Below are 26,067 nucleotides of genomic sequence, written 5' to 3' on the forward strand. Positions count from 1 at the left end.
AACATTACTATAAAACAATGTACATTACTGTAAAACAATGAACATTACTATAAAAAATGTACATTACTATAAAACAATGAACATTACTATAAACAATGTACATTACTGTAAAACAATGAACATCACTATAAAACAATGTACATTACTATAAAACAATGTGCATTACGATAAAACGAACATTACTATAAAACAATGAACATTACTATTAAACAATGAACATTATTATAAAACAATGAACATTACTATAAAACAATGTACATTACTATTAAACAATGCACATTACTGTAAAACAATGAACATTACTGTAAAACAATGTACATTACTATTAAACAATGTACATTACTGTAAAACAATGAACATTACTATAAAACAATGTACATTACTATAAAACAATGAACATTACTATAAAACAATGAACATTACTATAAAACAATGAACATTACGATAAAACAATGAACATTACTGTAAAACAATGAACATTACGATAGAACAATGCACATTATTATAAAACAATGTACATTACTATTAAACAATGCACCAAACTGGAACGTATTTCCACAACTGGATGTCTGGTGAAGTCATAATTCAGCCAACGACCTTCTCTCGTTCTCTCCTTTCCAGCGGGAGGATTTATTCTCTGATCACGTGTCAAACAGAAGCTCATGTGATGCATCACAGAGTCCTTCTCAGGCAGCACAGGTCAGAACCCAAAACCACTCTGCTCTCCCAGAACAAGTCCGGCTCTTCCAGCACCCACATCCCGTGACGTGGTCCTGACCTCGGATCTGCTCGTGTGCTCCTTCCTCACAGGAGGGCCTCCTCCCCTCTCATTTATTATTATTTACTCGACATCTCCTCGCCGTGTCGACGTAAGCCCGGAACACGAGCAGGAAGACCGGGATAATAATGAAAAAGCAGAACCCTGGTCTGTGCAGCTGAACTCGAGGTTGAACACGGCCTCCAGGAGTTTGTGTCGTCGCTCATTTTCCCTCAAACGAAACTTCCTCCTCATAATCTGCTGTGAATCTGTCAATCAGCCCCAGAGTGTGTTCAGAAGCCGCCTGGAGTCTCTGCTTCACCAACAGTCTCAGCATTTCTCCTGGAGACGGACACAGAAGGTCACAGTCCAACAGTCAGATAGTGACCTCCTAACGTCGCTTCCTAACCACTTCTCCTTGACCTCTGGGGAACACGTCACAGGGTCAAGGAGAGATGGGAAGGAGAGTTCATGAGGAGTTAGGAAAAGAGGATCAGACTCCACTCTCACCAAACTACGTAGTTATGATGCGACGGCATGTTAGTGAGGTCAGTCTGCACGGTGGAACTACAACGTCCAGGAGATGGACTACAAAAAAGATCTGAGAGACTTTGTCATCATAGTATTACTTTATTAATATAAACAACCTGGTTCATAGTTTTACTTTATTAATATAAACAACCTGGTTCATAGTATAACTTTATTAATATAAACAACCTGGTTCATAGTATTACTTTATTAATATAAACAACCTGGTTCATAGAATTACTTTATTAATATAAACAACCTGGTTCATAGTATTACTTTATTAATATAAACAACCTGGTTCATAGTATTACTTTATTAATATAAAGCTACTAAACCGTCTCATTGTTCAGTTTCTAACAAGCTGAATTAAATACGTTCTCACACTAACAATGTCTCACATCTCTTTGTGTTGTTTTGGTTTGTATGCAGATTATAATCTGATCCCAATAGATTATGAAACACCACAACTCAGTGTGACCTAGAAGTGACTTGATGGTGTTTTAAGTTGTAATGTTGATTCAAAAGATGATCATCAGAAACAACTCAGACTAAAGGACCAGCTGCACTCAATGCAGTTTAACCCTTTCACCACAGCTTCTGGAGCTGAAGTCACATCAAAGACTGAGGCTGCAGAACACCTGAGAGATCAGACACTCTGACCGCTTTACGACACTGACCGCTTTACGTCACTGACCGCTTTACACACACACACACACACACACACACACACACACACAATTGCAAACAATTAGATCCGTTAGATGCTCGTAACACACACACACACGGTTATTAATAGACTAAAACATCTCCGTGAGGTCCTGGAGGTTTGACTAGAGGACCGTCGGGTGTGTAAAGTTCCTCCCTGGTGAAGCTGGTCGGAGGAGAGCTGGAGACGAACCATGTTCACCAAAAGTCTCGCTGACTACAACCAACGAGCTGGAAACGGACTAAATGTGACGTAAAGCCGTAAAACGAGCATGAAGACCGGGACCAGGAAGAAGAAGCACCGACCTGATCTGTGTCGCTCATGTTCTCTAAAAGGAGAAACGTCCTCCTCATAATCTGAGATTAATCTGTCTATCAGCCCCAACGTGTCTCCAGAAGCCGCGTGGACTTGCTGCTTCACCAACAGTCTCAGCATTTCTCCCGGAGACACGGAGACCGACACCGGAGGCTCGTGGGAGAGGAGAAGGTCCGCAGAGTCCGTCTCCGAACCACGCATGCGCGGTTAGATGAGCGTCCGACTGGCCCTGACGTCATGATCACGTTGGGCACAGATAGTCTCACGAGAGCGAGGCGCTTGCAGTTGCTTCTCCACGGACTGCCTGGCCCAGTGCATGATGGGAGATCCCAACGAGGTCTGTAAACTACAAGTTGCCTACAGAATGAACTAACAGGAAGTGAGTGACTTCCTGTGTTTTCTTGACAGGCAGCTGGAGACCCTCCCACGTGATGACGCTGTTTTTAAACTCATATTGGAATTATATTTAGGTTATTTGAAAATAGTTATTAAAATAAACATTTCGCATTTTGGATATTTTCTCAAAAATAAAGCAGTCCAAAAAAATGCCAAATAAGATCAGATAAAACATTATATTATAATAATAATATAATATATCATTATACAATATATATCATTTATTAATAAGTTCAAATATTTATTATATTAATTATGAAGCGCCCTGATTCTCTATCTTAAAAAGAAGGAGAAATAATAATCACTGGCCTGTATATATATATATATTCATCACACAATACAAACAGAAATGATGTGTAAACATAAGGTTATTACTAACATTATCTATCCAACTGTTATTCTGAACCGTAGGGTTTTAATAGAGGGGTCTTACCACCGATGGCCGCTAGAGGGCAGTGTAGCCTCACGGTGGGCCGGTCTCAGATTGATATTCATACAGATCGTCTTTTTCTCACCTCACAGACCTATTCCTTCACAATCATCTGCTCTAGCCCTTTGGTTGCCCTCGGCGAGATTGGGTTGTGCCCCACACACACACACACTTTCTTTTTTATTATTTTCAATAATTTATTACCAGTGTTGTGCAAGTTACTGAAAATTAGGAATTAGTTATAGTTACTAGTTACTTCTTTTAAAAGTAATTTAATTACTTTACTAGTTTCTGTATATCAAAAGTAATTAGTTACTAGGGAAAGTAACTTTTAAGTTACTTTTATGTCTGCTTTTTTTATGTCATGAACAGTACTGAACAGTCAAACACAATAAGCATGTGTTGTAGACCTATTTATTGCAATCAACAGGGCAACAGGCCTTCAAATCAAGCAGTAGTACAAAAGTCCCTTTTAAAACTTAACTTAATACAAAATAACTGTCTCAGTCATTTAACAGTGTTTTTTTTACCACATTAGGCCCAATGAAATAAAAGTGATTGGCCTACAGTATTAACACTAATTAAAAGAGAAGACAAAGGTGCCTTGAGGTGCTGCATATAATTGAGGGGGCGGGGGGGTGCTAGTGAGGCGTGTACGTGCTGATCTGGAGTCAGTTTGGTAGGATTTGGGTATAAATACATTATTTCATTTAAAATATGGATTTTTATTTAAAGATATTCATGTAATTTGCATGCAAAATAGGTCTACCCGAACCAGCGGACAAAAATTCAACCAGCGGCAAAAACCGCGGACCTGGCAACACTGGAAGTGGCTGTCAATCACAGTGTGGCACCGTGATGCTGGTCGAGGGGGCGTGCCTGTGATTGGCGGAGTAGAGGGGAGGCGGGGTTAACCTGTCGGAAAACAGAAGTTACGGGTGGTTGACGGGTACCGTTGTTGTTGATGTTCGAGCTGCTGAGCCGAGAGGAGCAGCTGTCTGTGTTGGTGAATGCCCAATAAAGGGAGGAATAATAACGTGGTCCCGTCTCCGTGTCATCAGTCCATAACGTCCGAGACGTTACAATATCATTGCGCCACCAAGGTCCTGCGATGTCAGATCAGAAGCAGCTAAAGTAGGCCTAGCTTGTCTTCTTGTCTGCAAGTGTTCATTTTTCACAAAAGAGAAATGTAGCGTATGAACTCATTTAAATTTCAGTAATTGTAACTGCGTTAGTTGATTTAAAAAAATAATTTGTTGCATGCTCGTTACAGCTAAAAGTAGTGGAATTACAGTAACGCGTTACTCCCAACACTGTTTATTACACACTCAAAGTTTGGATTAAATTAACTCCATAAACTGTGCAAAACACTCTTAAGCACCTGTAAGGACATTTAAGCAAATGATGACCCTCTATACCCTCTACAAACAAAAGTGCTTTTATGGATACGGTACGTACCAATACAACATTAAAACATTGAAGTTCTTAGTACTTATATCCCCATCTCAAATAATAGAAGATGAACAGTTGTTTCTGGTATTTCTATTCACCTTCAAAATTGACACAGCATTACAATTTGACTCGTCTGGACTTCCTGATGGCATATTCGTTGATGGTATCAAATAATATTTTACTTGAGACCTCTTGGTTGATGCTCGTCAGCCCAGTGAGGCGTTCCTGACTCATCGTTGACCTCAGGTAGGTCTTCAGTCATTTTAATATAGAGAAGCTTCTTCCAGCAGAAGCTACTGTCACAGGTAGTGTGACAGCAATGCTGAGGACACCCACATATTTGGAAAAACTTCTTCAAGTTTCTTGTACTTTAAGTAATTCAGAATTTCCATTGTCGTCATGCGGTGTTACACCCTACTGGTTTTCAAACTGTAGTATATTTTCACCTACCCTGTAATATCAGTTTATACGAAACATGCAAAGTCAGAGCTCAAAGGTTTAAGAATCTATATGACATGCCTCGACTTTGGAAGACCACGTCTCCGGGAGTAGAGAAGAACATATGTAACAGGCCTGGGCGCAGCGACGTTAGTAGATCATTTCTAGAATATTACGTGATTCTGTCTTTAACTGGGTCACGGAGGCCACAGTTCAGTTTGAACTCAGAGGTTCCACGTGTCTTTAGGTTCAACCTATAGATCAGTTCCTGAATTAGGTCATTTTGCATGAAGGTGATTGGTCCACGAAGGCCGGGGATAATAAACTCCTCCTATTTGGTTGTGTATAAAATGTATGTTAAAATGTATGTTAGATAGACGACGTGACCGCAGTCGGCCAATGGAGCGTTCACTGAAATTCGAGCGTCTAAAGCGGCAGCCTTCATTCAGTGGCCTTCCGGGGAGGCTGTCCGGGGAAGGGAGGGACTTCAGTTTTTCTCCGGAGTGGTGCGAAGCTTGTAAGCGTGACTAACGACAGAAAGTTTGGAGGATTAGTTTCAGCGGAGTGTACATACACTGACCTGTGACTGGACTAAGGATGGGAGGCGATAGCGATGGAGAGGGTGGGAGTGAGGATATGGATTATAAGAGCTGGACTGAAGTGGGGAATAAGAAACGAGCCAGGAGTCGTAGCAGTAGATCTGGTAGTCGTGGGGACGGGAGAGAGAAAAGCAGGGGGATGAGGGAAAAGATTGCAGAGAAGGAGGGGTTCAAAATAATTGTGAGATTCAAGGACGGAAATGACATTCGGAAAATAAGCCCGGTGGCGCTGACTCGCGGGTTGAAGGAGAAAGTTGGTGAGATTGTGATGGCGAAGGTGCTGGCTGATGGCGGATTGTTGATCCAGTGTAAGGACGAGGGGCAGAGGGAAAGCAATGAAGCAGAAAAAGTGTGCAACATAGTGGTTGAGAGCGTAAAGAAGTTAAATGATGGGCCCTTTGTTAGAGGCGTGATATACGGTATCCCAGTGGAAGAGAACGTGGAGGAACTGAGAGCAAGTATTAAAGGAGGTAAAGTTCTAGGGATTAAACGTCTGCAGGCAAGACGAGGTGGAGAAAGGGTGGACAGTTTGTCAGTGCTGCTAGATTTTGAAGAAAGGGTGTTGCCTGACCTCAGTTACTGTGGGGTATTTAAGGTATAGAGTAAGAGCATATGTCCCACCACCTTTGAGGTGTTTCAAATGCCAAAAGTATGGCCATATTGCAGCGTGTAAAGGGAAGCAAAGATGTGGAGAATGTGGAGGGGAACATGACTATGGGAAATGTGAGGCTGGGACAGAGCTCAAATGTGCAAATTGCGGAGGTGCACACAGTGTGGCCTCTGGTGGGTGTGAAGTGAGAAAGAAGGCAGTGGTAGTGCAGCAGCTGAAAGTGAAAATGAATATATCGAATGCAGAAGCAGCAAAGAGGGCTCAGAGGGAAAGTGGGGAGGAGAGAGGGGGGGGGGAGATGTAGTCAGGAAGGAACCGGCTCAACAGCCAAGTGAACAACTGTCGACTAAGAGTCAAAGGGGAGATGAGAATATAATGGCAGTAAATAAGGAGAACTTTGTGTTTTTCATGGCAGAAGTGGTTAACTGCACATTCCAGGCAAAAGGGAGATCTGAGAAAATTGAAATAATAGTAAAAAGTGCAGCAAGATACTTAAATATTCACGGAATAACTGGGATGGCGGTACAGGAAGAGCTTAGGAAACAGGGGCAGTTAACCAAAGAATCATGCTCACAGGATTAATCATCATGTTAATTTTACAATGGAATGCTCGGAGTTTGTTGGCAAATGGACAAGAATTCAAAAAATATGTTGGGGATATGCCGAGTAAACCAGATGTCATATGCATACAGGAAACATGGTTAAAACCAAATGTGGACTTCAGACTAGCTGGATATGCGTGTGTTCGGTGTGATAGGGAGGGTGGTCAGGGAGGAGGATGTGCCACATTTATTAGTGAAGACGTCACATTTAGAGAGATGAAGATAGGGACCGAGCTCGAATATGTAACTGTGGAGATCTGGGCAAGGGAAGGAGAGGTCATTGTTGTACATTTTTATGATCCCTGTAAAAAATTAGAGGTGAATAGATTGGCACAAATTGAAAGGATAGGTGGCAACAAGGTGGTGGTATGTGGAGATTTTAATGCACATAGTACATTATGGGGTGGAGCAAGAACAGATCTCAATGGGGAGGTAATGGAAGAGTTACTAGAGGAACACAATTTGGTTTGTTTAAACGATGGCAGAGGGACTAGATTAGATGTGCACACAGGGAACATGTCGGCGCTAGACTTAACCATTGTATCTAGGAGTTTAGCAGGGATATGCGAGTGGGAGGTAGAAGAGGAAACGTCAGTGGGCAGTGATCATTTTCCAATAAAGTGTAAAATAGCATTACAAAGGAGTAAGGAACAGGGGGAGTGGATAGGTAAGTGGATGTTTAATAGGGCAAAATGGGAAGAAATGGATAAAATAGACTTAAATGAAGATATTGAGGAGATTGATACAAAAATGACATTTACAATACTGGAAGCAGCAAAACAAGCAATAGCTAAAAGTAAAGGAAGGATGAAAAGAAAGGGGGTCCCCTGGTGGACTGAGGATTGTGGGAGAGTAGTGAAAGAAAGAAACAAAGCTCTTAAGCTGTTAAAAAGAACACATAACTTCCTGAATCTGATCCAGTACAAACAAGCGCAGGAAGGGGGAAGGGAAACCATTCGGAAAGCAAAAAGGGAAAGCTGGAGGAATTACTGTAGTAGAATTGGGAGATCAACACCTGTGGGAGAGATTTGGGGGATGATCAGAAGCATGAGAGGAATCAGAAAAGTATGGCAGTATCCAGTACTGAAGAAAGGGGAGCAACGGCAGCGACAGATGGGAGAGGGCAGAGATGATGGCAAAAGCGTTAACAGAAATCCACAGCTCTGCCAACCTTACAGGAGAGGATAAAGTAGGGATGGAAAGGACACGGTCGGCTCATCCTGGTGCTCTGGAAAGAAGAGACAATACTCATAGTTCAATGGATGCCCCATTTACTTTGGAAGAGGTTAAAAGGGGGATAGAAAGAGCCGGATTGACATCACCAGGGAAGGATGAAATATGTTATATAATGCTGAAGCATTTAGGTAGGTTAGCAATGACGAAATTGGTATCATTTTATAATAACATTTGGGAAATGGGGAGACTTCCTAGATCATGGAAAGAAGCTGTGATTATTCCAATCAGGAAACCGGGCACAGATTCATCAAATCCAACAAATTATAGACCCATAGCACTAATCTCTCATGTCGGTAAAATTATGGAGAGAATGATAACCGAGAGATTAAGCTATTATATGGAGACCAGGGGAATGATAACACCTCATCAAAGTGGATTTCGGAAAGGTAGAGGAACTATGGACCCAATTATTTGTTTAGAGACAGAAATCAAAAAAGCCCAGGTAAATAAGGAGTCAGTGATGGTGGTGTTTTTTGATGTGGAAAAGGCATATGACATGGTTAGGAAGGAAGGGTTGATGATTAAGTTGAATATTATGGGAATAGGGGGCAGAGTATACAATTGGATTAAAGACTTTTTACTTGACAGAGTTATCCAAGTCAGAATTGGGACAGCACTATCGAGAAGATACCCGGTGGAGAATGGTACACCTCAGGGTCGTGTAATCAGTCCAATACTGTTCTCCATCATGATAAATGATGTGTTCCTTCGAGTTCAGAGTGATATTGGACGATCCCTATTCGCAGATGATGGAGCGTTGTGGAAGAGGGGGAAGAACATAAACCACAGTCGAGACATTGGCCATTCTAGCAGCACTACAGTGGGTGGAGGAGGTTCAGATAAGTAAGGTCATCATTTGTTCGGATTCCAGTTCAACATTATTGTCATTACAATCACTCACATCTAACAGCAGGCAGGACTTAATCAATGAAATACACAAAGCACTTTTCCGTCTAAATCATATGGGTATTTTGGTAGCATTCATGTGGGTGCCGGCACATAGAGGGGTAAAGGGAAATGAAGCAGCAGATGAACTAGCAAAGCAAGCACTGGAATGTCAGAACAAGAAGGATATTTTATTTAGCAAATCAGAAGCTAAATCACGAATAGAAATAAACATTATTAAGGAATGGCAGCACAGTTGGGAGGCAGGAGGCACAGGAAGACATCTGTATACTATTCAGAAGGATGTTAACAAGGGGAGGACAACAATATTTAGCACTAGAGAAGAAAACATATTGAGTAGACTCAGGATTGGACATACAAAGCTAAACAATACAATGCAATTAATTAAAAAACACCCAACCGGACTGTGCGAGTACTGCAAGACAGCAGAAACGGTGGATCATGTCATGTGGCATTGCCAGACATTTAGAAACGAGCGAGGCAGGTTGAAGAGGAGGCTGGCAGGAGGAGGGGTGCAATTGAGGGATGCATTATCCTTGGGGGCAGGAAGGGTGCTGCAGTATCTGAAGGAGACAGGGTTGAATCAAAGAATGTAGGGCACTGAAGTTGACAGGGCTCCCTTCTTAGTTTAGTTTATTTTAATTTTAATTTTATTTATTTTATTTTCTTTTCTTTTTGAGGGGATAAAGGGCTTGCTATTTGTAGTTCGCAAAGAAAGGCAGTAGGTGGCGGTAATGCACCAGTTTGGATGCCAGCCGCCGAAAAACAAAAAGAAGAAGAAGAAATCTAAGAGCCAATCAGCTCTCCGGAGGCGTTTCCCATCATGCACTGGGCCACGCAGTCGGTGGAGAAGCAACTGCGGCGCCTCGGCTCCGGTGAGATTCTCAGTGACCACGTGATGGTGCGTTGTTCAAAGATGGAGTCCCACGAGCCTCCGGTGTCGGTCTCCGTGTCTCCGGGAGAACAGCTGAGGCTGTTGGTGAAGCAGCGAGTCCACGAGGCCGTCGAAGAGTCTTTTGAGCTGTTGGACACATTGACAGCAGTTTATGAGGACACCGTGTCTCAGCTCAGAGAACACGAGCGACACGCATCAGGTGGGTGCTTCTTCTTCTTCTTCACTGGTCGCGGTCTCCATGCCGCGTGTTACGGGATCTGCACGTGGAGGGTCCGGGGAGCTTTGTTCGTTTGTTTGATGCTTCATTCAAAATACGTAAATACCGTGGTTTGTTCGTGTTCTGTTTGAAACCAAAAACGGGAAACTACTTTTGTTTTCCGTTTCTGAATCCAAAAACAAGATAACGGAAGTGCTTAAACGAATGCCAAAATAAAAGCCGGTGATATATATTCTTATTTTCAGTCTTCTATGATGCAAACGCATAGCAGGGTAACGTTAGAAGAACATTAATTAATCAATATAAATAAACCTGAATATTGGCAATTACAATTATTACGACAGGCAGTTTTATATAATAGGGATGCTCCGATCTGATCGGCGCCGATCCAAATCGGCCGATATTCCCATTATCGGTTTTGATCGGCGTTCTCAAAACGGCCGATCAAACTTGGCCGATCAGATGACGTAACATCTGTGAGAACTATCAGAGACGTTTCAATCGCGCATCAGCGATCGCCCGGCGATACCGGCGGCAGAGTGAGAGGTCCACGAGGGGATCCTCACCAGGGGCGTCTCTAGGATTTGGATACATCTGTGGCTTAGCCAGTGCAGCGTAGATAGGAGCGTTGTCGACGGGGGGGGGGGAGCTAGTGAGTTTTTCTTGTGAGCGTGTGCTCACCTGTGCGCGGATGTGTCGGCGCGTTTCACGGCAGAGCGATGCGCGTTATGGGAGCGGCGGCGCTGGGCTTAGCCCAGAAGAGTGAAGCAGCGAAATTTGTAGACATAGAAACACTCTCAGACAGCAGCTTGCTGTTACGTGTGCCTGCTGCCAGTCTGACTCCGCTGTTTTGGGTGAATGACGTCACGTGCGACCTGGAGGTGTTAACCACTTGTGTGCCAAATCTTTTTTTTCCTTTTTTTTATTAACATTCGGGGCTAATTAAAAAACATCCGGGGCTTTAGCCCCGGGTTTTTTAGCCTAGGGACGCCACTGATCCTCACCACCGAGCGGCGTCCCCGTCCCGAGTTGAATCACTGGGTCAACTCAGCCGACACTCACATGTCTGAGCCCCTAGAGACTGATGCTCACGGTAAACGCATTCGATCGGGAGCGCGCGAGGGTTTTGATAAAGTTAGCGGAAGGATTTACGTGACACAACATCCGGTTTTGCAAAGTTAGTGGAAAGAAACACGTAAACCAACATCCGTTTTTCAAAATAAGATGTCGACAAATCATACACTAGCTGGCATATTAAAGTAAACAATGAACTGATTTTGTATCTTTATAGATCGTATCTGAGATTTAGCTTAAATTATTCTAAAATTAAAACATTTTTACTGTACCAAGGAAGAGTTTAGAAAAATAAGTCAGACTTTGTATGTTAAAAAAGCACATTTCTGATTATTTAAAGTCCTGTCTAGATTTCCCCAAGAGTTCCAGGAAATGAATGATGCAGATGTGTTCCATACATATCTGAAATCCCCTACAATAGCAATCAAACAATTTTAATGTACTCAATTTAAGTTTAGTGTATTTAATGTATTTTAATTTTAAATACTTAAAATACAAAACCAATGTTGTTAAGAATAATTCATTTCATAAATAATGCTTCACAATAAATAGAATGCTTCAATCGACACCGTGATCGGTATTATCGGATCTGCATATATATATACACTAGTGCGTGCCGGGCCTTATAAGCCCCAAACATAATTACAAAGTTATAACTATTTTATTATAATGAAAAAAAAAATATCTTCTTGATTTTTATTTTCTTATTGCAGTAGTCATCAACCTTTTTGAGCCCGAGATCCCTGACCTCTGTCTTCGTGACAGGCGAGATCTCCCTATTGAGGCGTTGAGAGAAAACGACGGTCCAGACACGACTTACAGCTTAAGGCTTTTTATTTGGCCTAATTCTAATTGAATGAAATCAAAACACTTTGGTCCAGCTCTCAAATTGATGAGACCAGGAACACAGAATGTAAGTGCAAGATAAAAAGTGAATTATTTGTTAACGGCACACAATATGAACAAGAAAAAAATCATTTTCAATGAGCAGCTGGACGAACTACCAATATAAATGTTGTTTTTCACGCTGAGTTTAAAATATTTTAAAAAGAAAGATGCTCAAAATATAAGCTGGCACATACGCTCTCACTTTCTATTGTTTTTCTCACTGCAACTGAATGCACCTTAACTGAAAGGTTTGGTGGCCATAGCAACAGTAGCTTAGGGAAGCGGTCGGGATAATCCTCTATGCCAGAGAAGTGTAGCTTTAACCATGCTGGCTACTCTGTGGTGGCGAAACATTGGACATGTCAAACATGGGAGAGGCATTAACGAGCCGTGCTAAAGGAAGCAGGCATCAGAGAGCTACTTCTAGCGGAGCTGCAAGTTAGCGGAGCTACTTCTAGCGGAGCTGCAAGTTAGCGGAGCTACTTCTAGCGGAGCTGCAAGTTAGCGGAGCTACTTCTAGCGGAGCTGCAAGTTAGCGGAGCTACTTCTAGCGGAGCTGCGAGTTAGCGGAGCTACTTCTAGCGGAGCTGCGAGTTAGCGGAGCTGCAAGTTAGCGGAGCTACTTCTGGCGGAGCTGCGGGTTAGCGGAGCTACTTCTAGCGGAGCTGCGGGTTAGCTAGCAGTTAGCGGAGCGGAGCTACGAGTTAGCGGAGCTACTTCTGGCGGAGCTGCGAGTTAGGGGAGCTACTTCTAGTGGAGCTGCGGGTAAGTGGAGCTACTTCTAGCGGAGCTGCTAGTTAGCGGAGCTACTGCTAGCTTTCTGTCTGACCAAAGCCTGAACCACCATTTATAGTCACAACAGATGGATTTGCAGATATGGGACAATAGTTTGATCAAAAGTATAAACTAATCAAACTATTGTTGCTCATTCATTTGTCAATTAAGGTTATGTACTGTATGCTTTAGAATTTTCATTGTTAGTTGAAATACGACATTTCCTCACTTTTTCATGTATGCACCGAGATTTCACGAAACATTTGGTCCTTGAAATTTGGTTTAAAGTCCTGGACACCCATTGGTCAACATGTGTGTGAACCCTGTTAAACATTCCATATTTATTCTACCGCCCTTTGCTCCCCACCAATGCACAACTCTCCTGCTGTTTACAAATGTTGTTATTTTTTATTTTTTATTTCTGTGTTTGTACATGAAGAGCAAGAAATACACATTCAGTCAGACTCCTTGAACGTGTCCAGTAATTAAAGTTGATATCAGTCTGAAGTCACCGTTGTTCATAATGTGCTCCCTGCAGATGTCCAGCAGCTGGTTGGGATTAAAGCAGATGTCCCCCCTGAGGACCAGGACCAAGAGGACCCGGAGCCCCTCCTCATAAAACAGGAGCCGGAGCCCCTCCACATAAAAGAGGAGCTGCAGGCTCTCTGGACCCGTCTAGAGGGAGATCAGCTCATTGTGCTGGAGGAGGCCGATATCACCAAGTTCTTATCCACTGCTGTTACTGTGAAGAGTGAAGATGACGAACCTCAGACCTCACGGCTTCATCAAAGCCAGATGGAGGACAACAAAGAGGCGGAGCCTCCCGCCTGCAGCTCAGCTACGACAATAAAGATGGAAACTGATGGAGAGGACTGTGGGGGATCAGGACCAGACAGGAACCTAAATCCACATCGTCATTCACATCCAAATGCTGATGATGAAGAGGCGTCAGACTCTTCTGAGACTGAGGTCAGTTGTGGTGATTGGCAAGAAGCTTTGTCAGATTCTGGACCTGACAGTGAAGACGGGGACAATGTGTGGAAGGAGCCCAGGGCACCTGAGTCTGCTGCACATGCCCTGAAATATAAGGAAGCTCTTGTCAGTCATGTGGGATGTAACACTGGCAACAAATCCAATGAATCACGATCAAAAGAGCTCATGAGAGAGAAAGCATTCAGGTGTGATGATTGTGGGAAAAGATTTACACACCAGGGAGCTCTGAAGACACACATGGGTGTCTACACAGGAGAGAAACCATTCAGTTGTGATTGTGGGCAAAGATTTGCACAACAGGGAGCTCTGAAGACACACATGAGAATCCACACAGGAGAGAAACCATTCAGTTGTGATGATTGTGGGAAAAGATTTACACACCAGGGAGCTCTGAAGACACACATGAGCGTCCACACAGGAGAGAAACCATTCAGTTGTGATTGTGGGCAAAGATTTGCACAACAGGGAGCTCTGAAGCGACACATGAGAATCCACACAGGAGAGAAACCATTCAGTTGTGATGATTGTGGGAAAAGATTTACACACCAGGGAACTCTGAAGACACACATGAGAGAAACCATTCAGTTGTGATTGTGGGCAAAGATTTGCACAACAGGGAGCTCTGAAGCGACACATGAGAATCCACACAGGAGAGAAACCATTCAGTTGTGATGATTGTGGGAAAAGATTTGCACGACAGGGAGCTCTGAAGCTACACATGAGAGTCCACACAGGAGAGAAACCATTCAGTTGTGATGTTTGTGTAAAAACGTTTGTATCACAGCAAGGTCTGAAGAAACACACGAGAGTCCACACAGGAGAGAATGTGTTTCTTCCAATAGCGACAAATTAACTATGTGAGTTGTTCTCTTTCTGTTGTGTTTAATAAAAATACGGTAAAATGTTTTTTATTGTTTCCCATGTAATTTGTTTGTAAATGAGATGGAAGGCAAAATGTTTTCTAATCATCTGATGAATCTTTATTAAAAACAATAACAACATACTGAGTGTCTTGGATGGAGGAAACTAAAAACTGCACAAATACATCTATTTAAAATGCATTTTCCCTGTAATTGTTTAAAGTCTACATAGAGACTTTTGCAAGTTCACTTTGTGTTACTGAAACTGTGTTCCACTTTCTCTTACAGATCCCATTGTTGTTTTGTTTTACACACATTTGGAAGACACTACAGGAAAAGAGGGTAAACATGTTTTTATCCATATATCACCATGAAACTTCTCCAGTTGGTTACTGACATTAAGACTATAGTTTTAATCAATTGTTCAAAAGTTTTCTAAAGTGTTATGTTTAAATATGCAACTGAGGTGTTAACTTATGCTAACTGTTGGTGCTAAAGGAGAAATCTACAGACACAAATAGACAAAGGCTGGCCAATGCTGCTGCATGCATGTGATTCTGTGAAAGAATGCCCGATGCTCCTGCAATATATGCAAATAAGGCAGATATACTGCAATGGAGTTAATGGATGCTGGGAGCGCCCTGCTTGTGGTCGCAGTGTCCTGACATTAGCGATCCGATACCATTTTGATCTATACTTGACATTTATTAGATTACAGTGCAAGTAAGTGGTAGAACGAATGTAGCGCTACTTACCAGATATGAAATATATAAGCCACTTACCCACTCTGATGCTACAAGTCGGGGTACTTTGATCTGCAGTTGCTGGAGGGCGGTTCCCTGCTGAGATGACTGATGTAGCCGGCCGTGGCTGGGGAATGCGTGCCCCGTTTGTGTGGAATGGTGTCGCCGGCCATTGCTAACGTGCTGCGTGCGCTGCTTGGATGAATGATGTAGCCTGCGATGGCGAACATGCAACTTGCACTGCTTGGATGAATGATGTAGCCTGTGATGGCTGATGGGCTGCATGCCCTGCTTGGGAAGTAATGTTTCTTCAGGGAAGCCACAGTGAGTAAGTGCCATCAGGTGCCACCGAAGTGCTAGTCCATTTGTTTATTTATTACGCGCTATTACGGGATTTAGGGTAATGTTTCTCCTGTCAAACAGGGAAATGCAGAGAGGCTGAGCGATGTTACGGTTTGGGCAGCGCCTTGGGCTGCTGGCCGAGGTCTGACCATGTTGATATGATCGGGGAGAAGATCCGGGTGCGACATGCTGATGAGTGTCTTTATCTTGAATGATGAACGTTTGGCGTAAGATGCATGTGGAGCGCGCGAGACCGCTGGCATGAAGCACCGGCCGCGGGGCATGTTGTTGCGGCAGGAGTTTGAGGATATCCGGTCCTAATGCGTGGATGGTTGCTTGAGTTTAGCTGGAAGCTGCATGGTGCCGATCGGTTGTTACCTGCCTGGAGTGACCTGGACTACCCGGTAAGATCCTCCGCAGGGGGGCGATTTTAAGGAGGTGCTTTCTCCTCCGCTGGGACGTCGCTGGCTCTGGGACGAGGCTGAAGAAAGGTAACATGGATGTTTTGCGTGAAGTCGTCGGTTCGTGATGAGCGAGCAGGCGCTTGCTGGTGTAAACGCGGATGACGGCGGCGTGAATTGGGCATGACAGCAACCTGAATTAACTGAAGGTAGAAAGACAGTCATATTTAAATGGGACAGCAGCGAGATGATTGGCTCGCCATGTCATTTTTTCCCTGTGCTTATTGGATAGAGTGAACCAGCTGATCTGCACAGCTGGAGTCATGATTGACGGCGCCCAGCGCTGACGTAAGTAATGAGTGCCCATGTGTGGGAAATGATTATCGGACGTAGGGATGAAAGACTGGCGTGAGGGGTATGGTCTTCCTGTCTGAACTTACATTAGCTTCATAAGTCTGAATTTCAATGTTTATTTGACATTTGAGTGTCCATACAATCTGTCACCCGCGAGGTTGAAGGTCATTTTATCATCATTTATCAAAGCCAATCATCTTCATCCCTTCAGCTCCCATTCAGATTTTTCTCTCATGATGTAAGAAAAGATAATGTCAAATGTTACTGCTTTGTCTATTTGGGTCTGTAGATTTCCCCTTTAGCACCAACAGTTAGCATTAGTTAACACCTCAGTTGCATATTTAAACATAACACTTCAGAAAACTTTTGAACAATTGATTAAAACTATGGTCTTAATGTCAGTAACCAACTGGAGAAGTTTCATGGTGATATATGGATAAAACATGTTTAACCTCTTCACCTGTAGTGTCTTCCAAATGTGTGTAAAACAAAACAACAACAATGGGATCTCTAAGAGAAAGTGTAACAGTTTCAGTAACACAAAGTGAACTTGCAAAAGTCTCTTTATGTAGACTTTCAACAATTACAGGGAAAATGCATTTTAAATACAGATGTATTTGTGCAGTTTTTAGTTTGTTTTTAGTTTCCTCCATCCAAGACACTCAGTATGTTGTTATTGTTTTTAATAAAGATTTATCAAATGATTAAAAAACATTGCCTTCCATCTCATTTACAAACAAATTACATGGAAAACAATTAAAAACATTTTACTTTATTTTTATTAAACACAACAGAAAGAGAACAACTCACATAGTTAATTTGTCGCTATTGGAAGAAACACATTCTATCCTGTGTGGACTCTCATGTGTTTCTTCAGACCTTGCTGTGATACAAATGTTTTTACTAGGGCTGGGCAACGATTACAATTTTTAATCGCGATTAATCGCATGATTTCCCTGATTAATCGCATTTGTATACGCAAAATCCAATAATTAATTCAAAAGTAGTGTATAGCGCACTTCTATTTTAAATGTTCTGCCATATGAATGAAAGTGCCATAACATGTGTTGTCCCTGTTAGAGTGAGACACCAGAAAACACTTTCAGTGCAGTTTGTCAATTCCTAGAACTTGACACTTATTTTAAATGTATTGCCATATGAACTAAACTAAAATGAACTATACATGCCTAAAAGGTGCCTAATATTTCTAGACTGAAATAATATCGGCATTATAATTATTATAACTATGAGGATTTTTTAGTTGCCTATTTTGTGGAGCCCCTCAGGACTTTGTGCCCTACGCACAACGCGTAGTGCATTATGGGAGCGGCGGCACTGGTCGTAGTTTATAGCACAAACAACAATGAACTAGTGGAGGCGGCAAGGTGCTCCGTGTTGTCAGATTGGAAATGGTGAAGTATCGTACCAAAGGCTCAAAATGGTTGAATTTGGAGGATAATTATCGTGTATCTGGCAACCCTGAGATCGGTCGACCAATGACTGTTCTCTATTCTGTCAGCTCACGCAAGAAGGTGGAACGTAAGGGAGATACTTTAAATTGAAAATGGCCATTTCAAATCTCCGTACTCCTCTCCATGTTTGTTAAACCGCGAATGACTTTCTTTTCCGGTTCCGCAGCAATCAGTAGCAGACTTTTACAAAATAAAAGCCTGTGAGCAACACACTTTTACAATAATAAAATAAATAATAAAACCTGCGTTAACGCGCGATAAAATAATTGTCGGCGTTAATTAATTGATGCGTTAACGCAAGATTAACGCGTTAACGTGCCCACCCCTAGTTTTTACACAAACATCACAACTGAATGGTTTCTCTCCTGTGTGGCCTCTTATGTGTCTCTTCAGACTTCCCTGAGCTGTCAATCTTTTCCCACAATCATCACAACTGAATGATTTCTCTCTCATGAGCTCTTTTGATCAGAATCAGAATCAGAAAATCAGAATCAGAAACAGGTTTATTGCCAAAGAATGTTTTCACAAACAAACGAGGAACTTTTTTTGGCGGAAGGTGCAAGAATCGCGCACCAAGACACCGAGGGCGTCTGCTTGGCGCCATCTAGAAAGGTGGATGAAAGATGACAGCATAACATGAGGGAAGAGAGGCGAGAAAAAAAAGCCACCCCCGACTATGCCCTAGAGGTACAGTGTGGGAGCAGGAGAAACAAAAAACACCATTGCACATAAGCACATACATCTTAGACATGACTTGCAACGAGTAGGAAGGGGGGAGAGGAGGTAATCCAAAGACTGGGCGATAGCCCGCCATTGGGGCAGAAGGTAACCAGCACCGACAAGCAGCCAGCCGGTCCTTCGCCGTCACGGCGCTGACGACCCCGTCCTGTCACCCTGGGGGGGCAAAGCAGGCGAAGGCGTGGGATGGGGGGGGGGTAGTGAGTGCATTTCAGTGTGATGGTTGTGTGTGAGTGGCCTGATGTATCGTCCTCCCCCAGTCCACAACAGACAAAGTTCTCAGTCCACAAGATGGTCGTTGCCATGGAGATGGCCTTGAAGGGTCCTGGGGAGAAAACAACCACAGGTGTCTGTGGATAGGGGGAAGGAATGAGAGAGTCTCGCTTCAGTGATCTTCGGGAGTTGTTGTTCCAGTCACGGCCTTGGCCAAGGCCCGTCCTGGTAGAGGGGCAAGCAGATAAGATTGGGATTGTTTGGTCTTCCAGTAGCTGCAATTCAATTTTGCACCCACTATTCCTCCATTTTCCTCCCGTTTGCCAATAGGATTTCAAATCGATCCAATTTCATTTGCAGAGCCATTAGCTTCTCCACGATGTTGTCATTCTGACGGTTTAATGCCAAAGTCTGAGTGCCAACAACTCTGCCCAACGTCAATCATGTCGGGCAGCCTTAGGGGCTTTAACAGCTGTCACCGTTTCCTTAATTTTCCGATAAGCCAGGGCAGCGCCAAATCCAAACAGCAGAAATCCTGTAATCATAGTTCCAATAGGTAGATGTCTTCTCGTCCTCCACGGAGAGTGGTGCTAGGCACAAGACACGCCACTTCGCCGTCCATCGTGTATCCAGCAACATTCGTCCCAGCAGGACAGGCAGGTTCCCCCGAACCCGAGCTTCTCGTCGAGAAGATGGTGTCAATTGCGTTTAGGGACCAGTTGATTACGCCCATGGTTTTCAGTTCAAGAAGCGATGAGAGAGTCTCTCAGTATAGAGACAGACAAGACATGAGAGAAGCCAAGCAGGGAGGGGAAGGTCATGGGGAGGAGAGGGAGAGAAAAATGCGACCGCCTTCGGAGAGAGCCAAATCCAATGGTGATTCATTGGATTTGTTGCCGGTGTTACATCCCACAAGAGCTTCCTTATATTTCAGGGCATGTGCAGCAGACTCAGGTGCCCTGGGCTCCTTCCAGACATTGTCCCCGTCCTTACTGTCAGGTCCAGAATCTGACAAAGCTTCTTGCCAATCACCACAACTGACCTCAGTCTCAGAAGAGTCTGACGCCTCTTCATCATCAGCATTTGGATGTGAATGACGATGTGGATTTAGGTTCCTGTCTGGTCCTGATCCCCCACAGTCCTCTCCATCAGTTTCCGTTTGTATTGGTGTAGCTGAGCTGCATGCGGGAGTGTTAAGCAGAGCTTGACTGCATGTATCGACTCAACATATATAAACTTGGGAGGACAAAAACACTGGATGCAAGTTTGTAAGAATGGTACTCAAGCGCTTTATTATCTGCAGGTGCATCAGCTTATATAGACCGTGGTCACATGACACACACACCTGAAATGTATAAACAATAATTGGGAGCACAATCAGTCTTAATTTACACCCCCACTTGATCGCACATTATTGACAACCATAAATCATACAAACAAAACCAAACAAACAAACATGGAAGCCAACTGCAATTAACTGGCTATACCCCAAACAGGAACATGGAAAAAGTAAGTAGCTTTGCTTTAGTAGCTGGTTTTGTCATTAAGTCAGCTACCATCTGGTCTGTTGGGCAATACTTCAAACATACTTTACAGTCATTAACAGTCGATCTCACGAAATGGTATTTTATATCAATGTGCTTACATCGCTGTCTGCTGACTGGATTCTTGGCTAATGCAATTGTACCTTGGTTATCTTCAAAAATCGTAGGTACGTCATACAGACAGTCATCAAGATGTTCAAGCAGTTGAGATAAGTACAGACACTCTTGTGTGGTGGCGGCCAATGCCACGTACTCTGCCTCACAGGTTGAAAGTGCTACAGTTGGCTGCTTCTTGGTCTTCCAGGAAATCATAGGACCGTTCTCACTCAGACTAACACAATAACCAGTTGTACTGCGTCGGTCAGTTGCATCACCTGCCCAATCTGCATCACTGTAAGCAAACAACCTCAGCCCATCACATTTTCTGTAGCTCAACTTTTTGTCATCTGTGCCCTTCAAGTATTTCAGTACATGCTTAACAGTTGTCCACTGCTCTTCTGTCGGCTCACTGAAATGCTGTGACAGTTTGCTTACAACAAAACTCAGATCAGGTCTGGTGCATGAGGTTAGGTAGATTAGGCTACCCACTGCCTCTCTGTATTTTCTGGGGTCACCTAGCTTCTCCTCATCAGTGTAATGCAGTTTTGGTTCACAAGGTGTCGACCTGGGTTTACAATCCTGCATATCAAACCTGTCAAGCAGCTTGTCAACATAGCTGTGCTGTGACATGGTCACACATCCATTACACTGGTCAAAAGTGATGCCAAGAAAGTTTTTCAGTCTGCCCAAATCTTTCATTTGGAATTTCACAGCAAGCATCTCTTTTACTGCTTTTAAAGCTCCCTCATCACTGGCTGCAATAACCAGGTCATCAACCCAGATCAGTATGATCAGCTTGTCATGTTCCGTTTCTCTCGTATAAATAGTGATCGGCTGGGTTCTGTACAAACATGTTTTCACATAGATAGTCGTGCAACATTTTGTTCCAGTTTCGACCTGATTGTTTAAGCCCATATAGTGATTTCTCTAGTCTACACACCATCTTCTCATTTGTCTGAGATTGTACATCATAACCCTCTGGCCGTTCCATGTAAATCTCACAATCAATTGGTGCATGCAAGTCGGCAGTTTTAACATCCATCTGATGTAGGATCAGATCCTCCTGGGCAGCTTTCTGCATCAACACTCTCACACTAGTCAGGTCGGCAGTAGGAGAAAACGTTTCTCCATAGTCTACACCCATCTGTTGACTATCCCTTGGCTACATAGCGGGCCTTGTACTTGTCAGATCCATCAACATTGGTTTTGATCGTATACACCCATCTACCCCCCACTGCTTTCTTGCCCTCTGGTAAGGTGGTCAGAGTAAATGTGTTGTTATCCCTCAGTGCCTTCATCTCCTCATCCATTGCATCTACCCACTCTCTTGAGTTGGATGAAGTCACAGCATCTCTGAATGTCTGAGGTACATTACAAACCATCCTGTAGCAATAATCAATATTGATCTGAGCCTGATCACTCTCTATCCCATAGAAGTCTGGCCGTCTCCTCTCTCTAGCAGGGTATCTCGGTGGAGACTGGGATTCTGGCTTGACCTCACCCGTCTGTAGGCCTATCTGACTTGGACCTGGCCTAGCCTCTGGGGTGTCATTCTGCTCGGGTTTGTCAGGGTCAGGTCTGGTTGTCCTAGACTGGACACCACTGTCATCGTCGGACAAGTCATCAGTCTGATGTCCCTCAACACAGGACATGAACCTCACCAGTCTGTGCTTCATCACCTTCCTGCTGTCAGGGTAGTAGACCATATAGGCTGGACTGTTCCTGTCATAACCAATGAAGATGCCTTTGTCAGACCTTGACTCTAGCTTCTTCCTGTCCTGCCTGTAGGCATAACACACAGTACCAAACTTCTGCATCCTGGAGACATTAGGTCTCCTTCCTGTCAGCATAAAGTAAGGCGTCTCTCTGGTGCAGTTGTTGAAACATCTATTCCTCATCACTGCAGCAGTCTGGACCGCATACGGCCAGAGCTCCTTGGCTAACTGGCTCTCCAAGAGCATACATCTAGCCATGTCAAAAAGGGTTCTCCAGTTACGCTCAGCAGTGCCATTCTGGTGTGGCGAGTATGGTGCTGATGTTTCATGTCTGATTCTATTTCTACGCAGTAGGGCTTGGTAACCCTGCCCTGTGAACTCTGTACCATCGTCAGACCTGATACACTTCACTTTCCCAGAGGGGGCTGTGTCAGCTAGAAACCTCTCTGTAGCTTCTAGTGTCACTCTTGTGTTTTAGACAGTACACAAACACTGCACTTGAGTAGTCATCAGTAAAGGAAACTGCATACCTAAACCCCTCCTTGGACTCTGGGGCAATGGGGCCTGCCAAGTCAGTGTGAACCAGCTCCAAGGCTGATTTGGCCCTCACATCAGGCTTCCTGTTCCTGCTCTGAGTGAACTTGCCCTGAGTACACACTTCACATATCATGGATCTTGACACTTTACCACTGATTGACATTCCATCCACTACATTCTCCAACTTCATGACATCATCAAAGTCCAGTGCCCAAAAATCTCGTGCCACGTCTGAATATCACGACAGCTCATACATTGATCGTCACATTCAGGGTTTACTGGCACAGGAGGCAAATAGAACAGTCTGTTGTGCTCATGAATGGGGAAGCACGTACCGTCTCTGTACTGCAAGACGTCTCTTCCTTCCTTGAAGATCACCGTTGCTCCACTGGAAGTTGCAGCTCTCACGGAGAAGATGTCTTGGGGATACGAGGGGATGTACAGCGCCTGCTTCAGTGTGGCACTGAGGCGCCGCCCCCTGCTGTCGACCAGACACACCTCGGCGTTTTCTCTGCGCTCCGCGACCCCCGTGCAGCTTGTGCCATCGGCAGCTCCACGTAGTGCTTCTCGGACTGGAATCGGTCATCGCTCTTGAACTTAGTCAGGTCAGTGATGATATGCGACGCCGCACGGTATCCACCAGCAGGCTTTCTCGTGACACCGCTCCCAGGCTCGCTGGTCACAAGCTTGAACACAAAGGTGTTGTCATCCGTCTCCTCGGACACTCCACGCGCGTTGTCTTGCTGCCGCTGTCGCCATCCTCCTCGCCGTGTGGTCCTCTCGCCCTGGCTGTACCACTGTTGACCACGCTGACAGTCTCTTATCTTGTGACCTCTCCGGCCAACGGAAACACACAATGTCCTCGCTCTCGGCGCCTGCTGGGCAGCTCTTCTTGGATGCGCAGGCCCCCATGACATTGTCGTCGGCCTCAGCTGTGCGCATACTTTCAGTGCTCTCATAACTGCAACAGTCTTGAACTCCGCAAAAGAGAGAGTCTCATCACTTTGAGTGACACAAATGGAAAAAGGCTTAAATGATTCTGGCAGCCCCTTCAAAATCATTGCAACCAATAGTCCATCGCTTAAGATCTCTCCAGCATTACGCAGTGCTGTGATTGAAGTCTCGGCGCGTATGACATAATCAGTCACACTCTCACCACTCATCTTTTGTAAAGAAGTCAGTTCTGTATACAGGCATACAATGCGGGGCTTACCCTTGCCTGCATAATAGGCGCGCAAAATCCTGAGCGCTCCACGCCCGTCATCCGCTGCCTCTCGCATGACCAGAGACAAACTTTTGTCATCAAGGAATTGGATTAGTTCCGCGTATGCTTCCTCGTTCTTCGCCGTATCCTCAGCCAGTGCGTTTTCTTCCGCGCCATCGGCAGGCCGATTTAAAATGGTGTCCTTCAATTTCTGCAACCGCAGATGGCCCAAAAACGTAGTCTCCCACAGTTCATAGTTCTTTTCATCTCCGTCAAACACAAGACGAGACCAACGTGAACTCGTACGTTCGCTCATGGTGCTGGCACTCCAATCCGTGAGACACGCGTTCAAACGTGCAGACAAACAAATGTCTCTGTGGCTACTCACGCCGGATATCTCTGCGCACAAACGTCTGGGCCCATAACCTGTTAAGCAGAGCTTGACTGCATGTATCGACTCAACATATATAAACTTGGGAGGACAAAAACACTGGATGCAAGTTTGTAAGAAAGGTACTCAAGCGCTTTATTGTCTGCAGGTGCATCAGCTTATATAGACCGTGGTCAGATGACACACACACCTGAAATGTATAAACAATAATTGGGAGCACAATCAGTCTCAATTAACAGTTTGAAAACCAGTCGGGTGTAACACCCGCATGACGACAATGGAAATTCTGAATTACTTAAAGTACAAGAAACTTGAAGAAGTTTTTCCAGGTGGGCGGAGGCACCTGAGGTTCGTGTCGAGTAGCTGGCTGACAGATCACTTGTTGGTTGGTCGCTGCTGGTTGCAACGCAGCAGATACGAATTGGATGGTGAAAACTACAAAACAAACCAGTGAGGGGAACCAGGCAGATGATTCTGTCGTCAAGGCACATCTATCAGTTGGAGGTTGGAAAAAAGAAGTTTCCAAAATGAGGAAACATAAGGACATGAAGAAAATTGTGATGGGGCGGAACAGCTGTGATGTGACTGGACCAGAGTGGGGAGATTCTGACTTGGGAGAAAGTGACAATAGTATGGATACTAGCCAAAGTAGGCCTACTAAGGGAAGGAATGTGACAGGAGGGGGTAATGTTGGTGCGACTAACACGAAGAGAGACAGTCACAAGAGTAGTAGAGATGGAGGCGGAGGATCAGCGATCCAGACAGTTCGGAGTTTAAAATTATTTTGAGATTTGGAGAAGAGGAGGGTTTCTGCCATGAGCCGGTGAAACTAACCATCGTGTTAAAAATCAGATTGGAGATATTCTCATGGCGAAAGTTTTGAAAGACGGAAACTTATTGATTGTTTGTAGAAATGAAGAGCAAGAGAGCGAGCGGACAGGATTAAGGAAATAGGACGGTGCAAAGTAGTGAGCTCAAACCATATCCAAAAAGAAAGTACGTGGAGTAAGGGAGTGATTTGGGGGGTCTCGGTTGGAGTCACGATGGAGGAAATTAAAGCGAACCTTAAAGGAGGAACTTTGAAAGGAGCCCGAAGGCTGCAGGTGAGTCGAGACGGGGTCAGGAAAGACAGTGATTACATTGTGCTGGATTTTGAGGAGGAAGAACTTCCACAGAAAGTATCATTAGGCTACATAAGGTACACAGTGAAGGAGTTTATACCAAAGCCTATGAGGTGTTACAACTGTCAAAGGTTTGGACATACAGCTAAAGCATGTAAAGGCAGAAGGAGGTGTGCAAGGTGTGGAGAAGATCACGAGTACGGGCAATGTAGACATGAGCAACCAAAGTGTTGTAACTGGGGAGAGCACAGCGTGGCCTACTATGCGTGTGAGGTGATGAAAAGGGAGAGGGAAGTACAGCAGGTGAGGGTGCAGAATAAAATCACCTATGCAGAGGCAGTGAAGAGAATGGGCCAGAGTGGAGGGACGGAGGGAAAAACTAAGGCAGTAAAACAACCCACAGCAGTCCTAGAGCAGCCAAATGAGGGGAAAATAATGATAGATTTAAAAAAGCTAGTCACTTTCATAGCAGGGGTAGTGAATGCTACAATGGAGGTCAAATCCAAGACGGAGAGAA

The 26,067-nt window shown here is 44.1% G+C and overlaps 1 pseudogene; it reads left to right on the forward strand.

The window, feature by feature from the left end:
- Positions 1-9,798: 9,798 nt before the first annotated feature.
- Positions 9,799-23,395, forward strand: LOC130198368 (gastrula zinc finger protein XlCGF8.2DB-like; annotated as a pseudogene).
- Positions 23,396-26,067: the final 2,672 nt, after the last annotated feature.

Source organism: Pseudoliparis swirei, chromosome 8, assembly GCF_029220125.1.
Source record: "Pseudoliparis swirei isolate HS2019 ecotype Mariana Trench chromosome 8, NWPU_hadal_v1, whole genome shotgun sequence".
Classification (NCBI taxonomy): Eukaryota; Metazoa; Chordata; class Actinopteri; order Perciformes; family Liparidae; genus Pseudoliparis; species Pseudoliparis swirei.